Source organism: Rhinolophus ferrumequinum, chromosome 12 (assembly GCF_004115265.2).
Source record: "Rhinolophus ferrumequinum isolate MPI-CBG mRhiFer1 chromosome 12, mRhiFer1_v1.p, whole genome shotgun sequence".
NCBI lineage: Eukaryota > Metazoa > Chordata > Mammalia > Chiroptera > Rhinolophidae > Rhinolophus > Rhinolophus ferrumequinum.
In genome coordinates, this window is record NC_046295.1 from 79,580,888 (window position 1) to 79,599,291 (window position 18,404).

Consider the following 18,404-nt stretch of genomic DNA (forward strand, 5'->3'; position numbering starts at 1 on the left):
ACTGGGACACAGCGAAAGACTGGGTGGTTTCTCCCTGCGATCAGGAACAAGACTGGGATGCCTTTCTCACTACTCCCACTCCTGTGTTCCAATAAAAGCCATTCAGATTGGAAAGGGAGATATAAAACTATCTCTATGTGAACATGACACGATCTTGTATGTGGAAAATCCCAAGCAATCCACTAAAAAATCTAGTAGTACTAATAAATTAGGTAAGGTCACAGGATACAAGAGCAATATACAAAAATCAAATTCATTTATATACAATAGCAAGGAACATTCCCAATGACATTTTAAAAAGCTTCAATTTACAATATCATCAAGAAGAATAAAATACTTAGACATAAATTTAATTTAAGAAGTATAAGGCTTACACACTGAAAACCACAAAACATTGTTGAAAGAAATTAGAGATGATCTAAATAAATGGAAAGACATCCCATGTTCATGGACCAAAACAACTTAGTATTGTTAAAATGGCAGTACTGCCTAAACTGACCTACAGATTCAACATGATCCCGATTAGAAACCCAGCTGCCTTTTTGTTGTTGTCTTGTAGAAATTGACAATCTAATCCTAATATTCGTAGGGAAATACAAGGGACCCAGAATAGTCAAAACAATCTAGAAAAAGAATAAAGTTGGTGGATTCACACTTCCAGATTTTAAAACTTACTACTAAAAAGTTATGGTAATCAAGACAACTTGGTACTGGCATAAGGACAGGTATGGAAAACAACAGAATTGAATTCAGAGTCCAGAAATAAACCCATGTGTCTACGGCTAACTGATTTTGACAAGGGTGTCAACACCATACAATGGGGGAACGAATATTCTTTTCAGCAAATGGTGCTGGGACAACTGGATAGTCACATGCAAAAGAATGAATTCGAGCCCTTACCTCTCACCGTATACAAAAATTAACTCAATATGGATCAAAGACGTAAATGTAAAACTATAGATAGAGCTCTTAGAAGAAAATATATAGGGATAAAATCTTTTTGACCTTGGATTTGGCAATGATTTCTTAGATACAATACCAAAAGCACAAGTGACAAAAGAAAAAAACAGATAAATTGGACTTCTTCAAAATTAAAAACTTTTTAATTAGACTTATTGTGGTTACCATTTTGCAATATATACAAATATCGAATCATTTCATTTTATACTTGAGGCCAATATGTCAATTATACCTCAATAAAAAAATAGAATAAAACGTTTGACTGCAATTGATGCCATCAAGAAAGTGAAAAGACAAAGCTATAGAATGGAAAAAAATATTTGCAAATCATATACCTGATACGGATTTGTATACAGGAAATTTTTTTTAAGAACTTACAATTCAATAATAAAAGACAAATAACCCAATTAAAAATGGGTAAAGGATCTGAATAGACATTTCTTCAAAGAATACAAATGACAAGCACAGGAAAAAATGCTCAACATCATTAGTCATCAGAAAAATGCAAATTATCATTATCATCAATGACCACTTCAAACCCATCACGTATAATGGAAAGTCAGATAACACCAAGTGCTGGTGATGTGTGGGGAAAGTGGAACCCTCCTACACCGCTGCTGGAAATGTACAACGGTGCAGCTGCTTTTGAAAACATCTAACATCTGGCAGGTCCGCTCAAGATCAAACATAGTTACCCTGTGGCCCCGCAATCCTACTCCTAGGCACACACCCAAGAGTTCACAGGAGCATTATTTATAAAAACCAAAAGGCGCTAACAACTCCAATGGCCAAATGTTCATGAACAGTACATAAAACGTTGCGTATCCATGCGGTGGAACATTATCGGCAATGGGAAGAAATGAAGTATCCTGACACCTGCTACAACATGGATGAATCTTGTCAACGTTACACTGAGGGAAAGAAGCCAGACGTGAAGACCAGATGCTGTATAATCCCATTCATTTGACATGTCCAGGACGGGCAGATTTACAAAGTGGATCAGTGGTTGCCTACACCTGAGGGCTGTGGAGAGGGTTGGAGAGTGATCGCTAAAGAGTACAAGGTTTCCTGTAGTAGGACCAAAGTCAGAATCTGGTGAGGGTTGTACAACCCAGTGAATTCTATAAAAACCTGACTTCTACACTTGAAATGAATCAACTGTGTATGTGAATTCTATTTCCATGAAGCTGTTTAAACAAAACCCATCGAGCAGGCTTCCTTCATCTCGCCACTTAACATAGCACTTTTCAGTGTCTGAAACCACCTGATTTCTTTACGTGTTTGTCTCCTCCTAGGAATGCTGGGCCTGCCTTGGCCATTCCTGCATCCCCAGTGCTAACACAGTATCTGCATCACAGAAGATGCTCAGGAAACATTCACTCAATGAATCAACCGATCGAAACATACTCCACGAAAAGAAATGCTTCTTTTGGCAACAGAAATTCACAATACTTGAGTTGGTTGAAAGGTAGGGAACGGAACACAATCCTATGCAATGAAACTATTTTTAAAACTATCTGTAGTTTTAAAAGTATCTGTAGTTTTAAAAATAAAAAGCACTCCCTCTCCTTTTCCATTTTTTCTAGCAATTTAGTAATAAAAACCCTTCCAAAGAAATGACACACAGGCCTGTCACCAAGTCTACATGGTGACAGGTGACTTCATAGGGCCTAAGTTCAATTCCTTTGTCAAAGACCTCCCGGCGGCAGGCAGGACCAGGTACGGCACCTGCTGGTTGCAATGGCCCAGGAACCCACTGTACTTTGGATCAAAGAAGAGCCAGGGCCGGACCCGCATTCACAAGTGCAGCCAAACCACGCAGGGCTTCATGGCTGTCTGTCCGCTGGCCAAAGCTGCAGGAGGCCCTTCTCAGGCCCCAAACGTGGACACGAATCCGCAGGCAGTCAAGGCAGCTCTCCTCACTGGAAGAGCTCACACCAGCCTTTATTTGTTGCAGTCATTCCCGGGATCCAACGTGGGTAAGCTGGGTGGAATGACTTTTCCAGCTCCCTCAGCCCTGCTGCTTCTTCCCCACGCAAGCACGGTGGGTCCTCTCTATGGTTTATACGGCCTTCTTTATACCTCAAAATCACGTGACTGGTCTCATCGATCACATGGTGGTTAAAAGGGTGAGCTCTGTAATCACACTGTTTGGATTAAAATATTTCAAAGTCACCTCTCTAAGTCTTAAGTCTCCTTGTCTGGAAAATGGGGCTGATGACATTGTCCTTGAGATGGCTGACATGATACAGGTGAGATGAATGCGGCCAGTGGATAACGGAATAAGGTACTTATCCCAGGGCAGGCGCACGGTACCTGCTCAATGTAGGGGCCTCACCTAACTACCTACCTGGTCCAGAAGGGGAGCACGGCTGATCTAACTCTGGATTCTGATTTGCCAGCTACTTACAGAGCTGTCAGGCGTTTCACTCGCCGTCCCCAGTAATGGAGGGCCTTACAGGAGCCGTCTGTCCTCTTCCTTTCGCACAGGCCAGGACCCTCAGTCGGGCCTTAGCCTGTTTCCCTGTTTCCCTCTCTGGTGCCTGCTTCTGCGGTGCCCTGATTGCTGCCCCCGTGCCCCTCCTTCTGCCCCAGCCGCACTAACGTCACAGCACGTCCCTCACCAGGCAGCCGGGCTGCTAGAGCAATGGATTAACCTGTGTGACTTCCACCCTGGCACGTAACAGTGAAAGCGGGGCTACGAAAGCAGACCCAAATGGGGAAGTCTAGGCAGGATGCATGGTTCCTTTCATTTGCTTTGGTGGCCAGAGATCTCCAGAGACATGGGCTGGGCCAGCCGACTTCCGCCTCCTCCAGCCTGCAGCCCTGGGTTGCTGCGTGGGCAGCCTTGGGGCGGAGGGGCTGTCCAGATTCCCACGTCTGTCATCACAACCAAGGGCCGAACTAGGCAAGTAGGAGGCAAGTCGGTATGGAGGCCCCCAAACCCTGTCAGGGGCCCCGATCGTGACCCAGGGGCCGACTGGGCATCTCCGCCTGACAGCAAACAACCCCGGAAGCCACCAGAGCATCACTCTCTACTCCTGCTCGCCAGCCACAGCCCAGAATTCTGTCTTGGGGCACAGCTGGGACGCAACATCAGCGTGTAGAGTAAGTTCCTACCAAGACATGTCTCCTCAGAGCACGTGATAGCCTCAGAACCGCTGGCGCTAGCTCACGGCGGGATAAATCAAGTGGGCCAAGCACGCTGTTTGTAATCACAACCAACCTCGTCCTCTGGAAATCGAGGACGCCAAGGACAGATATTGGCTTGGAGGTTGCCTGTCACCTTTTCCTTGAAACTACGGGTTAGCACTATAGCGAGTGCTAACTATAGCGACTATAGTTATACTACGGGTTAGTTAAACTACGGGTTAGCACTACAGCTGACTGCACGCGAGTGCTGAGGAAGCCCAGTGGTGACCGGTGACAGAGGGCGGGAGGGAGCGAGGGGCGCTCTCTCAGGCACTCCTGCCCACAGCACCTTTCCCTCTCCCTGCCCCTCTCCGCATGTCCCTCGTGCGTGTCAATCATCTGGGAAAGAGGGCAATGCCAAGGGGTGCCCCACACGACCGCAGAGTGGTCCCCCTTTACCAGCCCCCCTCTTCCTACTTGGACTCCACGTAGGAAGTTACACTTCAGATTCTGTACACGTGTGTTTTTAGAGATGTTCTGGTACTGAAATTAGGACAAAAGTTGGAAAGATTTTATTCCTACATTTACAGATGCTCCTAGACGTACGATGGGCTGACATCTCAATAAACCCAACAACAGGCAACACGATTGTGATTTTTGTGCTTATCATCCCCTCCTTTCTCTGAGTTTGTATCTATAAGTATAGTTTCATATGCGGGTTTGTGATGAATGCAGCAGAGGGCAAATACTACACATCAGTGGGCGTACACTGTGAACACATGCCCTTGCCTTTTCTCTCCATGACACGAACCGTGCGAAGTAACAAGTGCTTTCACTGCCAGCACTGCGACATTCCTGTGTCTCATAATACCACTCTTATTAACCCGCTCTCCTGTCAGGGGACATTTGTTTCCAACTTTTGAAACAACGCTACTATGAACGTTCGCACACAGCTCCTGGAACACGCGTACGTTTTCTACCACTGGAATTGCCAACCACGGAGTGTATCTGCCAGACGATTCTCCAAAGTGACACATCCACCCGCAGGCCCCCTAGCAAGGTCCCCCACCGTCACATGGGATCTCCACACGTGCACACTTGCCACGTGGCCAAGCCTAACCAAAGGAAACGAAAGCCTCCCTCATGTGGCAATGCCATAGGTATCTTATGGGACCTATCAGGTCTGTGAGAACAAGGTCAAAGGTCACTGACTGACCTTCAGAAAACAAAGCCTCAGATCTCTGCTCAGTGGGTGTGGCCTTCACACCAAGAAGGCCAGGAACTCCCAGTGACTAATCTGCTAGTCATTTCTTCCAGAGAAAGGGTGGCCTCACAATTTCTGCATAAGTGACCATGAGGCTACTTGAGAGCAGACACTTTCTGGGGCAACTGTCACAGGGGCATATCTGGCTATCAGACCGGAAGAGGACAGGCTGAAGGACAGGCATGTGGCCTGCTCACAGAATCACATCCCACCAAAACCCAAAAACACACCGAAGCCAACCAAGCTCTGCCCAAGGAGTCTTGCCAGGTGCATTTCATTCTTAAATTTGTAACTTGCCCTTGGCCAGCCCTAACAATGCTCTGCCTGCGTCTGACAAATGTGCGTATCAACTGGCCTTTCAGATGTCACTTGTAGCAGCAGCTGGGATCCCAACTTAGCAGTGGTTTCTGTCAGGGCTTAATTTTGCCCTGGATGGGGGTGGGGGAGTCTCTCAGTACCAACCACACAGGCATCTCAGAGTCAGGGTCACGCCGGACGACGCTCTGAGGCAGTGCCAACCTTCACAACACAGTGGCCGTCAGCTTCCCCTCACCGCGGCGCCCTGGTGCAGAACTGCCACACAAGTGGGAGAGGCTCCCGCCCGCCCAGTTCCACGTGCTCATCCACGTCCCCGTTTCCCAAATGCCAGAAAGGACAACTAGAGTGGAGGAGTGACTGGACGACAGGTGGAAGAACTTTTGTAAACACAAGGAGCTCGGGTCCTTATGGCTCTAGAGTTTTACAGACTAGTGTAAAGACAAGAGTCCATCCTGAGCGGGTGGGGGCACGGCAGGCTGTGCTGTGACCTGAGCTCAGCCACGTACGTGAACAAACTTTTCACTTCTCTGAGCCGAAGGTTCTCATCTACAAAACAAGTGTGATCTCCCCGACTTGTCGTGACGACTGAGCGTGACGCTGTGTGTGAAGCGTGCGGCCGAGGACCTGACAAATACCAAATGCTCCCCAAATGGCCGCCGTCACTATCATCTGACAACACCCCGGCCTCTGCCACCACTTACTAAGGCAGAAGCGACAAATAACCCCAGCCTCGTAGAATGAAGAGCAACCTAACGTTTCATTTTTGCCCAACAATTTCCATTTTGAGTTCCTCTGCCTTCATATACAACTATTCACGTTAAAACAGAGGGAAATGTTTGGAGCTTTGCAGCACCTCAGGCTCTTCTGACATGAAAATCTGTTCATATTTCTCATTTCTCGGAGTCTACTGACAACCACGTTGCCGTGGGTGCTGATGCAAACAGCAAGGGTGTCCTTTTTGCTTTGGTACCAACAAAAGGACAACCATCTCATTCAAAATATCCAAGCACTACCAAAATATATAACCTAGAGAGTGGAAATCCCTCGTCACTCCACGTATGGCAGAGCTGAAATACATCTTTCCCTTAACACCACGTGGGCTTTCTGCCAGGTGGGCATGGACACTGCGCCGCTGAAGGGCAGGCCACAACAGTGTCACCCGTCCCCTGACCGACGGCGTCTGCCTTGCCCTTCAAACCACGCAACACCCTCATGCTGACCTCCCCGGGCAGCCGTACAAGGAGCTGGGATGGCTTTGGGGTGTGTTTGTTTTCTGTCGAGACACGATTCTGTGAGCGGTCTACGTGCCTCTAGAAGTGGAATTGTGAGGTCAAGGGTGTGAGCACTGAACATGAGACGATCTGTCCAGCTGCCCCAGCCCAGATGCAGCCACAGAATGAGGCTCGGGTGGCGTGCGTTAGGGAAGGAGGCGCGGCCGTGGGGACCCCTACCTCCCCTGGAAGAGACCGGGCCTCAGCACCTTGGATTTGGGCTGCTTGACAGAACAGAACCACCATTCTCGTTTTACTCACACAACTGCTAAAGGTGTGAAAGGTTCAGAACTGACCCTTCATGAAGACGATATCCACGTGGCCAATAAACAGACGACAAGTGCTCACCTCCATCCGGCGCCAACGATGGTAACGTAAAGCCAGAACGCGATGACCAGCCACGCACTGGAATGGCGACAAAGAAAGCACAGGAAGCACGGGACTTGGCGGGGTGAAGACCTGCGGGCCTTGCCAGCCTGTGCTGCCCAGCGGAATCCGGCGGCCCTGAACGGGCGCTCCCTGTGGCTGGGACTCCCTCTCCCGTAGGCACCCTAGGGAAAGGCCCGCGTGAGCGCACCCGGATACTCAAAGGAGGACCACCCGAACGCCCGCCGACAGGAGCGCGGATAAACTGGGTGCCGTCACACACGGAGCACCACTATAGCATCAAAAGAATCGTACACCCACACACAACACGAATGAATCTCACAGATGCGGGCAGAAGACAGCTACAGACACGTGCATTTTGGATGATTCCAATGATATAAATACAAAAACATGCAAAAGTCATCTATGATTTTGGGAGTCAAGGTCGTGGTTATGCTTGAGGGTGGACGGCCACTGGCAGGGGACACGAGGGAGTGAGCTTTGTCGTCTGTTTTTTTGATCGGTTACACGGGTATGCTCGATTTGTGAAAATTCCGCAAGCTGCACACCTAAGGCAGAGGTACTTCTCTGATACACGGTCTACTTCAATAAACATCTGAAATAAATTAGACATAAGGTGCAAGTTCTTCTAAAAAAAAGAGCCTACATGACTTACATGGGCCAGATTAGCAGAGCATTCATCATTTAAGAAGATGCTGTTTCTTGAAATTAATGTATTTAACCATGAATAGCCCAGAATGAGTATCTTCCCAAAGAACTCTGCATTGACTACCTCAGGAAGAATCTGTGGGTATCTCAGGAAGCTTTTCTTTCACCTCGGTAAAAAATAATAAAAGAGCCGACATACATGTAAATATTTTCAGGACCTGAAATCTCCAGTAAGTGAACGTTTTCTAATCTCCTTTTCCTCATTATATGGAAACTTCAAAGAACTTAATGTAAATACAACCATGTCCTACAATTCATTTTACCCAAGACTGAACCGATGCATTTCTGTACAGTGATAACAGCACCTATTCATGAGGTTAGTCTAAGAATAAAAACCAGGATTCACTCAGTCAGTATTTGAGCATCTCATCTTGCTGCGCCTGTATCCACATCGAGGAACCCTCCTCCCCCGATATCCAGGGAGTGGGATAGACAGTCTGCATTAGGGGGACACAGGGAGGCTGGAGTATATATTTGCTAACTGTTGGCATACAGACGACACAGGAAGCCGAGAGACTAGATGAGAACCCTGGGGTCGTGTGCACAGAGAGAAGAGGTCCAGGTCACTTTGTTGTTGAGTGGCCTCCTTCTACACACAAGCTCTTGGTGATTCTAAAAGGCAGAGCAAACACAAGTCCAAAGCTGAATTCCTGATAGTCCCTTCCCAAATCTGCTGTCCCCATGTCTTGGTAAACAGGAATTTCACGCTTCCAATAGTTCAGCTCAAAGTTCTTGACTCTGTTCTTTTGCTGATGTCCATCATGCAATCCTTCAGCAAATTCTGTTAGTTCTTCTATAACATTATATTCGGAAACTCAGCACTATCAAGACCTGCCCCACTGTTACCCTGGCCGGAGCCAGCATCACTTCTCGCCTAGACCACTACAGTCGCTTTCTAACTGACCCTCTAGTCTTCTCGACTACAATGACCCTAAGCCCTACTATGGCGCCCCTCTGCTCGACAGCCTCCATTCTCACTCAGTAAAAAGCAAAGCCCACCAGACGTCTGCAGGTCCCACGCGACGCGCCAGCACCTCCCCCCACACCTTTGGGAGGAAGCCCATCCACTGGGAACCTGTCCTCTGACGGACCCCACGGGGGAGGCCTGCCAAGTGACTATGACCGGATGGATGGGTAAACGTTGTCTCATCCTGGGACTCAACATGTAGGAAGCTCATTTGGCTCTCAGAGCAAGCTTTATCCTGCAAACAGATCTTTATCAGAAATCAAGGTAACATTTTGGTTATTATGTCTCTTAATGTCTATTTTTCCAACTTTCAGAATTCAGGGCAGAAAAGAGATTCTCCTCATTGGTCCCTTCAGACCATGACAACGACCAAATCTTACTCATTTTGGAATCTGGCCCCAGCCCAATTCCTGCAGGCTGAAAATAAGTACTTAATGGGCCGGCCCGGTGGCTCAGGCGGTTAGAGCTCCATGCTCCTAACTCCGAAGGCTGCCAATTCGATTCCCACATGGGCCAGTGGGCTCTCAATCACAAGGTTGCCGGTTCAATTCCTCGAGTCCCACAAGGGATGGTGGGCTGCACCCCCTGCAACTAGCAAAGGCAACGGGACCTCCTGGAGCTGAGCTGTGCCCTCCACAACTAAGACTGAAAGGACAACAACTTGACTTGGAAAAAAGGCCTGGAAGGACACACTGTTCCCCAATAAAGTCTTGTTCCCCTTCCCCAAAAAAATCTTAAATAAAAAAAAGGACTTAAGTGCTTGTTAGTGAACACACAGACAAAGCATCAATGAACAAATTCTGTAAAACTGACAACTACCACATTCGACCCACACCAGACAGTAATATCTGATAAGTGACGTAGGCTGGAACAGTTTATATGGACTTTCCACATAATTCTCTAAGGAATGCCAATACACGAGCCAGGGACGACTCAGTCAAGGAGTTTCTTTGGTGGGGTGCTGCCGTTTGGGGTACCTGGGTTAAGAGAATGCTGTTCAAGCCACTTCCAGGGAAAGACAAGAGAAAACCGTACCTTCCCCATCCCCTCCTAGGTCGCGAGAAGACAATGGACGCTGGGCCAGTACTGTCCACCAGAAACACAACGTGAACCAAATGTAGTTTAAAAATACTTTTTAATTAACCCAACTTAGCCACAATATTATCGTTTTATCATGTAATTAAATAAAAACTACTGATGAGACATTTCCTCTTATTTTTCTTTCATATGAAGTCTCCAAAATCTGGTGCGTATGTCAAACGCCCAGCATGTCTCGGGTGGACGCCTACTGGCCAGCTGTGGCCTGGGCCTCCCTTCCTGCTGAGGAGGCTGCACCTGCCACCGCTGGTCCCCAGCCTCCTGAAACACAGCACCTTGGCCGGGCTGATCTGACGGCTTCGGGGCTGTGCCACTGGGTCTATCAGGCCGCCTCGCCTCTCCCCAGAGGGGCAGACAGTGGGGAGCCGCTCACCCTCAAGCTGGGCTCAAGGGTCCATGACCCCGTCCCACGTGGAAGCACGGCAGGCTCTCATCTAACCAATACCCAGGGTAGAGGGTCAGTGGATAGGGAACCGGCACAGGGCAAGGCCGGGAGGTGAGTGGAGTGCAGGAGGCGGCCTCTGTTTCAGCAGAAGAAACTTCTGACAACCACAGCTTTCCAGCAAAGCAACTGGTTGGTGGCAGGAACCACAGACACACACGGTAGCAACGACACCTCCTACTGTGATATGTGGCCCAAAGATGTGTGTGACCCTCCCACACGGCCGAGCACAGCCCCGGAAATTACTCTGATGTGAGCGAAGCCCCCTCCATGTGTGTGACTGGACAATTTTGCCCTCTGGGACCTTGCTTTGCTCACTCGTAAAATGGGGATATTTATCCTACCTCACTGGGCTGCCACAAGAATGTTACAAAGCACTGCATGTAAACTCACTTACTGCAGTACTGACATTTAGTAAACACGAAGTAGGTGATGTCTGTGCTACACAAATGTTTCTGAGATAAATGCCATTTCGAGTGGATATTCCTTATTTTTTAACACACTATAATTTAAAAAGAGGAGATAATTCTCTGAGTGGGGGGTACTCTTATGATTTGAGCACTTTCCTACATGTTATACTTTAATAAAAAAGTTTTATTTAAAATAAAAGTAGACCAGAGATGAGGAGAGAACCTGGATTCTTGGTGATATTGTCTGGGCTGCTAGATCCAGCTTTACCTGAAGCTCAACTGCCTCTCAACTCCTAGCAACATGGGGGGAAAAAAAAGAGGACCACTTAGTAACTAAAGTATCTTATAGGATTTAAACGGAAGCCACAGCCTCCAGCAAATCCACTTTTGCATGAGAAGAAGCATGGAGACAACTCGTGGGAAGGACCCCTGCCTTTAGACAGTGCTGAGAATAAACCCACATAGCGAGTTTTCCCAAGACTTACTCCTGTTATTAAGCACTCAGAGAAGACAGACAGACAGTCCCTGAGGGAGTTGAGGAAGCCTTGGGGACGCAGAGCCTAGTTAAGGGGCTAAGTCATAGCTCCTGTTTATAAACGTCCCAAAAGCCCAGCCGTATGTGGAGAGGTCACGTGTTATCCCTGATCCTCATAACACTGGAGGGGAAGTGTTCTTATTACCACCTGACAGATGAGGAAACCAAGTCACAGGGCCCCAGCACCACCCCACCACCCCACATTCGTCACACACATCACAGACATGACAACCGCAGCCCTAACGTGGGCTGTGAACCACTCAAGGCCAGCCTGTCCCCAGGGTGGCGGACTCCCAAGGACGTAGTTCTTTTCTATTACTGTTTGGAACCGACCTAGAGATTCTTAGAGGCACAGATGTCACAGACTTGCAGAGACGTGAATTCGTCATGTCTGTGGAGCATTGTTTCTGGCAACCAGAAGGGGTACGGGAGGGAAATACAAGTTTCTTCTGAGGACACACACCAGCAGAAAGAAGGCGGGCCCAAAGGGCGTCCATCACTCAGGATCCCGGCCACAACAGGAAGCAGAGCGAGCACTGACCTTTGTCCTTTAAGTGGGCTGTTTGGAGCAGCCTCCGGCCCTCAGAGGAACGGGCCTGTTGGGACTGGTCTGGCTGAGAATGCAAACAGTGCTCCTCAAGGGCCGCAAAGCATCTTCTCCAGCGTCATGTCACCAGCAAAGCAGCACGTGGGGGCAGGAAAGCCTGTTTATCTGGGGTCAGGACACCTGATGGGGTGCACCAGCCAGCGCTTGTGGGTGGCGGAGGCTGCGGCAGGCAGCAACTCTGTCGGCCTCAGCTGCTGGCCCCGCTCAGGGACTCTAGGAAGTCATTATTTGTCAGGCCACCCTCTGGGCTTCCAGAGGAAAACACATTTTCACTTGTCAGTGAGCAAAGATTCATTTATTTCCCAGGCAACAGGGAGAGGAGCCGGGAACCACCATGCCCCACGGCTTGGGACACTGCAGAAAGAGCTCACCGGGCAGAGTGTCAGGAAGTGAAGGGACAGGATCACCTGTCAAGCCCCTCCCCTTCCCTATCACCTCAGGCAAACGGTGCAGCGCAGGTAACATGGGTTCTGCGTTCACTCACTCCTGCCATGAATATTTATGTGCCAAGCATTTGTAAGTGCCGGCGCCAGAAAGAGGAAGGAGCCCAGTGTCGTGGGGGAGAGCTGGGAAACCCTCCTCAGCACCCAGAGTGAGGAGTCCTGGCATAGAGACCTGCCCCGCGAGGGCAGGGGCTCTGCAGCTGCTCACAGCCCTGCTGGGGGGGGGGCCTCCCGGTGCCAGCAGATGTACCCTGGGGCCCAGGCTCTTTGGAAGAAAACCCAGACTGCCACTCAGGGCAGGGGAGGAAGGGCTGAGCTTACAGGAACAGCTCCAGGCTTTGTGCCTTGCACACGGGGACCAACCGAAGGCGGAGTCCAAGTTAGCAAACAGGTGCTTGTTTTGGAAAACTCTGAGGACACAGAGGGATCTGAAAATGGCCACTTCTCTAAAGGCACACTTCTGCCTCCGGGCCGGGGTGGGGTGGGGAAGGGTGGGGTGGAAGACGGGCAGCGAGGGTTCTCAGGCAACCGAAGGCCGCAGTTTTCTCTGGAACAGAGACGAGCGTGTCTTCACAGACCCCAGCCCTCTGCTCCAGTCTCTCAAATGTGTGCGTGGCCAGGGGGCGCGTTCTGGCATGGACATCTATTATGTACGGCGTGCAGACACGCCTGGAGAAAAACACAAATCCCACCCTGCTCTGCACATCAGAGTCAAGCGCTGGTCAACCTCAGTCTCTCCAAGGTACTGGCCAAGGTGGCCCGGCTGCCCTGCTTCAGAGGACATGCCCCTGCCAGGTGCCAAGTGAGTGACGGGCTCTGTGCTCCCAGCAGTGTGAGCCTGAAAGGATCCTGCGTCTCCTGACAGAGGAAGCGGGCCCTGAACTGACCGAGCTCAGCACCCAGGACTCCTTCCTCAGTAATGGCTGAGAGTCTCAACTAGCCCCCAGTCATTTCTCCTCCTCACGAGACAATGGCAGCGCAGGAAGTGAACTCGCACAGAGGCCCAGAATAAAAGGTAGCCCACTCCAGTGTTGGTGACACCCACCTACTCCTCGCTTGCGAATGACTTACAGCCACAGATGGCCTAACCACCCACCGGAGGCTCCAAGGGCCCTTGAAATTCTGCGACCAAAATCTGAAGTCATGCTGTTTAGTCTAAGCCAGAATGTCACTGGCACAGAGCCTGAAATTCAATCAATTTCCAGTCATATGTATGGGTCCCGTGCACGAGGCAGCGTACGAGGTAGTAACACGCGTGGCGCTGCCAGCAGCAGTGACCCAGCGGGAGCTGGGACCATTTCTTGCAGGGAGTGCCCAGCATACCCAGGCACTTTACAGGCCGATCTCATTGAAAACTCACCGTGACGCTGCAAGGTAGGAAAACAGGCTGAGGAGGAAGTGACAGCCTTTGGTTCTGAACCCAGTACGGCTTCACACGCTAGCCACACAGGGTCCTAGGACTTAGTAAAGGGAGATATGAGTAAGATGCTCAAATAAAACAGAAAACGGGCCCACAGGAAGGAGGCTCGTGTCCTCTTGTCACTGCGGGCATTTTCTCACTCCCTCCAGAGCAGGGTTCCATTTCTAACAAGCCAGGGGCCCCGAGGTGCAGGGCTCTGTGCTCGGCTGCGTCCCCACCGCCGGCTTCCGACTCAGACGGCACGTCTTAGCATCGGCTCCTCTTCCTCTTTTTAAAGCCAAAGCCTCATAAGTATGCCGTTTATTAGAGTGTTCACAACTTTGATCACCAGAGAAGCGAGTCACCACAGGAGCAGAGAAAAGACTGCCAGGCCAGGCCTGCCTATAAAAGTGAACCACACCTTTCTCGGAAAGGCCAGGACCAAGACGGCTCACTCGCAGCAACCTCTTGGCTGTGCTAGAGCCTGAGCTACAAATACTGGCAGTGGTGAGATCTCAGGCAGAGTCTCCAGCCTGGGGGAGAGGCCAAGGTTACGTCCACGGGCTCTCTCCACTTGAGAGGTAGCATTATGGATAGAACCAAGACACTCTTTTTTTTTTTAAAGATTTCTTATTGGAGAAGGGGAACAGGACTTTATTGGGGAACAGTGTGTACTTCCAGGACTTTTCCAAGTCAAGTTGCTGTCCTTTCAGTCTTAGTTGTGGAGGGCGCAGCTCAGCTCCAGGTCCAGTTGCCGTTGCTAGTTGCAGGGGGCACAGCCCACCATCCCTTGCCGGAGTCGAACCGGCAACCTTGTGGTTGAGAGGACGCGCTCCAACCAACTGAGCCACCCGGGAGCTCATTGGCAGCTCAGCTCAAGGTGCCGTGTTCAATCTTAGTTGCAGGGGGCGCTCGGAGCCCATCATCCCTTGCGGGACTCGAGGAGTTGAACTGGCAGCCTTGTGGTTGAGAGGACGTGCTCCAACCAACTGAGCCACCCGGGAGCTCATTGGCAGCTCAGCTCAAGGTGCCGTGTTCAATCTTAGTTGCGGGGGGCGCTCGGAGCCCATCATCCCTTGCGGGACTCGAGGAGTCGAACTGGCAACCTTGTGGTGGAGAGCCTGCACTCCAACCACTCCAACCGAGCCGTCTGGCCACCCGGGAGCTGAGCGGCAGCTCACTGACTTCATTCTAATTGTGGAGGGCGCAGCTCGCTGGCCCATGTGGGAATCGAACCGGCAGCCCCGTTGCCCAGAGCTCGTGCTCTAACCAACTGAGCCACCCGTCCTCCCCAAGACACTCTTTTTAAACAACCCAAAAAGCAACAGGTTGCAGAAGAACCTGTATTTCAGTGATGGCTGGAGTTGCCAGCACTTGGCTAGAAAGTGTTGGAAGGGGGTGCTCTGAAGTCAGAAAGGTGCCCGGTCCTCCCGGAGTTTATCCCTTCACAGCCTGTGATCAGTGACAAAATGGCCTCGCAACACATGTTGGAAAAAGACAGTTCTTCAGGAGCCAGCCCCGTCCTGGGTCTGGGACTCAGCCAAAGCGCTTTCCTCTAACTTCTCCAAACTCGTTCAGAAGTCTCCCAAAGCCCACCCACCCCTGGGAGTGCCTTTAGGAAAAACCCATTGCTTCATGTTAGAATCCTCAGAGCAGGAAACTCTGTCATTTTTCAAGAAGGAATCTCATTTTCCCGTGTTCTCCCTCAGCAATTGTATCCTTTACATCTTCTAGTACTGAAGTTCTTTTTAATGGACCGAGTCTTCCACCGGGAGGTGGCCTCCATCTCAGCCGCCTGCCAGGGATAAAGGACACGCATGGGCCACACAGGGAAGCAGGAGGCAGAGGGCAGGGACCTGTCTTCTCAAAGCCGGCTGTTTGGAACCAGAATGCACTTTCCCACTGAAACAATGTTAAAACCTGCGTGCAGGCCCCGGCCGCCCACACGTGGCACCAGGTGGCTGAGTGCCAACTGTCAGCCAGACACGGGGTCACAGAGGGGCCGTGGGTGCAGGGGATGCAGGGGAATGCAGGCCCTCAAGTGGTTTACAAGCTTATAAGGAAGAAAGACATCCACTCAGGGCTCCACACAGCAGAGCGATGCACATGCTGAAGAAACAAAGGGTTTTCTTCCTGAGAGATGCAGGAGAAGCTTAGGAAGGAAGCCCTAGCCCCAGGTGCCAAATCTAACCAGCCATCCCCAGCAAGGAAATTTGGCTGAACCGGGTCTCTTTTAGTACAAGGCTCAGAGCACAAGCAAGCCAGTATTTCCTGAAGACCCACTGTGTGCAGAGTGCTTGTGACCATGCATTTCACCCAGAACCGGTGGGCCACAGTGATTACTCTCTGCTCTTGCCCTACTTACCGCCCTGCGTGTTGTATCTGACTATCGTAGGTTTTAGCATGTACTTTGTTCTGGAAAAAAGTGTGGTTTTTGCCCTCAAGTAACTGCTCTAAGGCAGTGATTCTCCAGAGGATAGGGAGGTGGGTCACTGACAGGGTGTCTGGTCTGAGAAAGCATATGCGAGACAACTGTGCATGTTCATATTTGCAATCAGAAGAAAGAAAGCTGGACAAAACACACAGAAGTTAGGGGAGGAGCTGAGGTGTCAGAGGGTCCCGATTTAGGGCTGGATGAGGAGCCGCCATGCTGCTGGGCCCAGGGCCCAGCCAACTCTGTGCAGGGGCAGCCCCGAGGCTGGAGGGCCGGTCTTTATTCCACGCTGACCCCACCCCGTGAATGAACTGTCTCCTCAGTGGAAAGGGAAGTATCTTTAAAGTCTTTCGAGCACATTCTAAGAGGACAACCACATTTTACATGTAAGATGAAAAACCTTGAATTTTCTAGATAGGAAAACAAAATCAACCAAGAAGGAAAGGGATCCGCCGAGGAGCCAGCCTTGTGAAGCACGGCTCCCCCCAGATCTGGTGGCAAACAGGATGCTCCCATCCCCCAGTCTGTGTGGGGTCTACAAAAACCCCTTCTTTACAAGGAAAGGGGAGGGCAAGGGAAAGTCCGATGGCGTTCAACCAAAAATTTCTAAGAGGCACCAAGTAACTATGGAGAAAAATATGTCACTGCATTTTCTTCCCGGAAGCCTGGACCCATCAGGTACTCATCATGACTTAAATCTCCTAAAAGACAGTTTCTGTTCTGCGACTGGTGTCTGCCAGCCAGTGTCCTCAGAATTAAGTGTGTCTTACTAATAAGCCAGTGGATGTGTTTGAAAAAATGCATAAAAGTCAGTGGGTTGAATCTGTACATGAGGGTACAGTCTGCACAGAGTTTGACACATTTTTTAAGTGTTTTTGGTTCCAACTCTCTTTACAAATTGAAGCATCACCATGGAGCAGGAATCAAAATATATTTAGTTTCTTTGTGATAATATTTTTGTATTCTTTGTGGTGGCTGAGAGTAGTGTTTTTAAATTTTTCATCAAAACAAAAATATTAGCACAGAACTGTGTGTCCTGAAGCTCAAAGTCCGGCTGCTTCCTTCCCACAGGCCTTTGAGACTTTATCTCCAACATTCACTGGAGAGTGATGAGCCAAAGCCAACCATGGAAAGGCCGGCTCTAACTGCTGCAAGAGGCAGTCGCCTCTGCACAATCTAACAGAACACTGTTTGGCTTTGAAACTCTGACCTTTTACCAAAGAAGTCAGCGTGGTAGACCTGAGCTCACACCTCGGTGCTACACCAGGGCCCCACTGTGGCCCCACCCCCAGGTACAAAGCCATCCAGAGCTCCACACTTGGCTCAGGAATAAACACTGGTCCTGCCCGAGGCTTCCCTTCCAGGGCTGCAGCCTGGGTGGAAAGGGCCCTGACGTCCCTCTGGCCTGGGTGTGGCAGGAGCGGGCGCGGTAGTAGCAGTTGGCTGCTGCCCAGTCAGGCGAACGTGAATGTCCCCCAACACTGGCTCCCACAAGGCCCTAGGCTGAAGGGCTCCCCACAAGTGCAGTTCAATCTGAGCTGGCTGCCAGCCGCCAGGGGAGACCTGTCACACTCCCTTACTCCTCTCCGGAGAAAACAGACAATGGATGCCTGTGCAGGAGATGCCTGTTCAAGTTACAGGGCACACAGCCCCTTTCAAGCCCCTCAATGCTCGGTGCCTGGGCTGCAGCAGTGAGTCCGTCAGACCCGGCACCAACACTGAGAAGGAGCGGGGAAGAAAGACCCGAAACCCACCATTATGAGGGCGACGGCTACAAAAGTGGGGCCTAACCAAACCTGGGGAGGGTGGTGAATGCTTGAACCTTGCCTGGTAGGGGTTTCCCCAGAGGCAGACTCAGAAAAGGGTTCAAGGGCAAGTAGTTTCTGCGAGAGGTGCAGGGAATGCTGATGGAGTGGGCAGCAAGATGGAGAAGTGGTGGGAGCCAAGAAGGGGCCCCTTCCACGGGGCAACCGCACCTGACCCTGCAAGGAAAAGGGTTTACACAGAAGCCTCAAAGGCTGACTGCAGG

The 18,404-nt window shown here is 50.2% G+C and overlaps 1 protein-coding gene across 15 annotated transcripts in view; it reads right to left on the reverse strand.

Annotated features, from left to right (window-relative positions):
- The window catches only part of RAPGEF1 (Rap guanine nucleotide exchange factor 1), a 133,539-nt gene that overhangs the window by 68,962 nt on the left and 46,173 nt on the right, over positions 1 to 18,404 (reverse strand). The gene's annotated exons all lie outside the window — the stretch shown is intronic.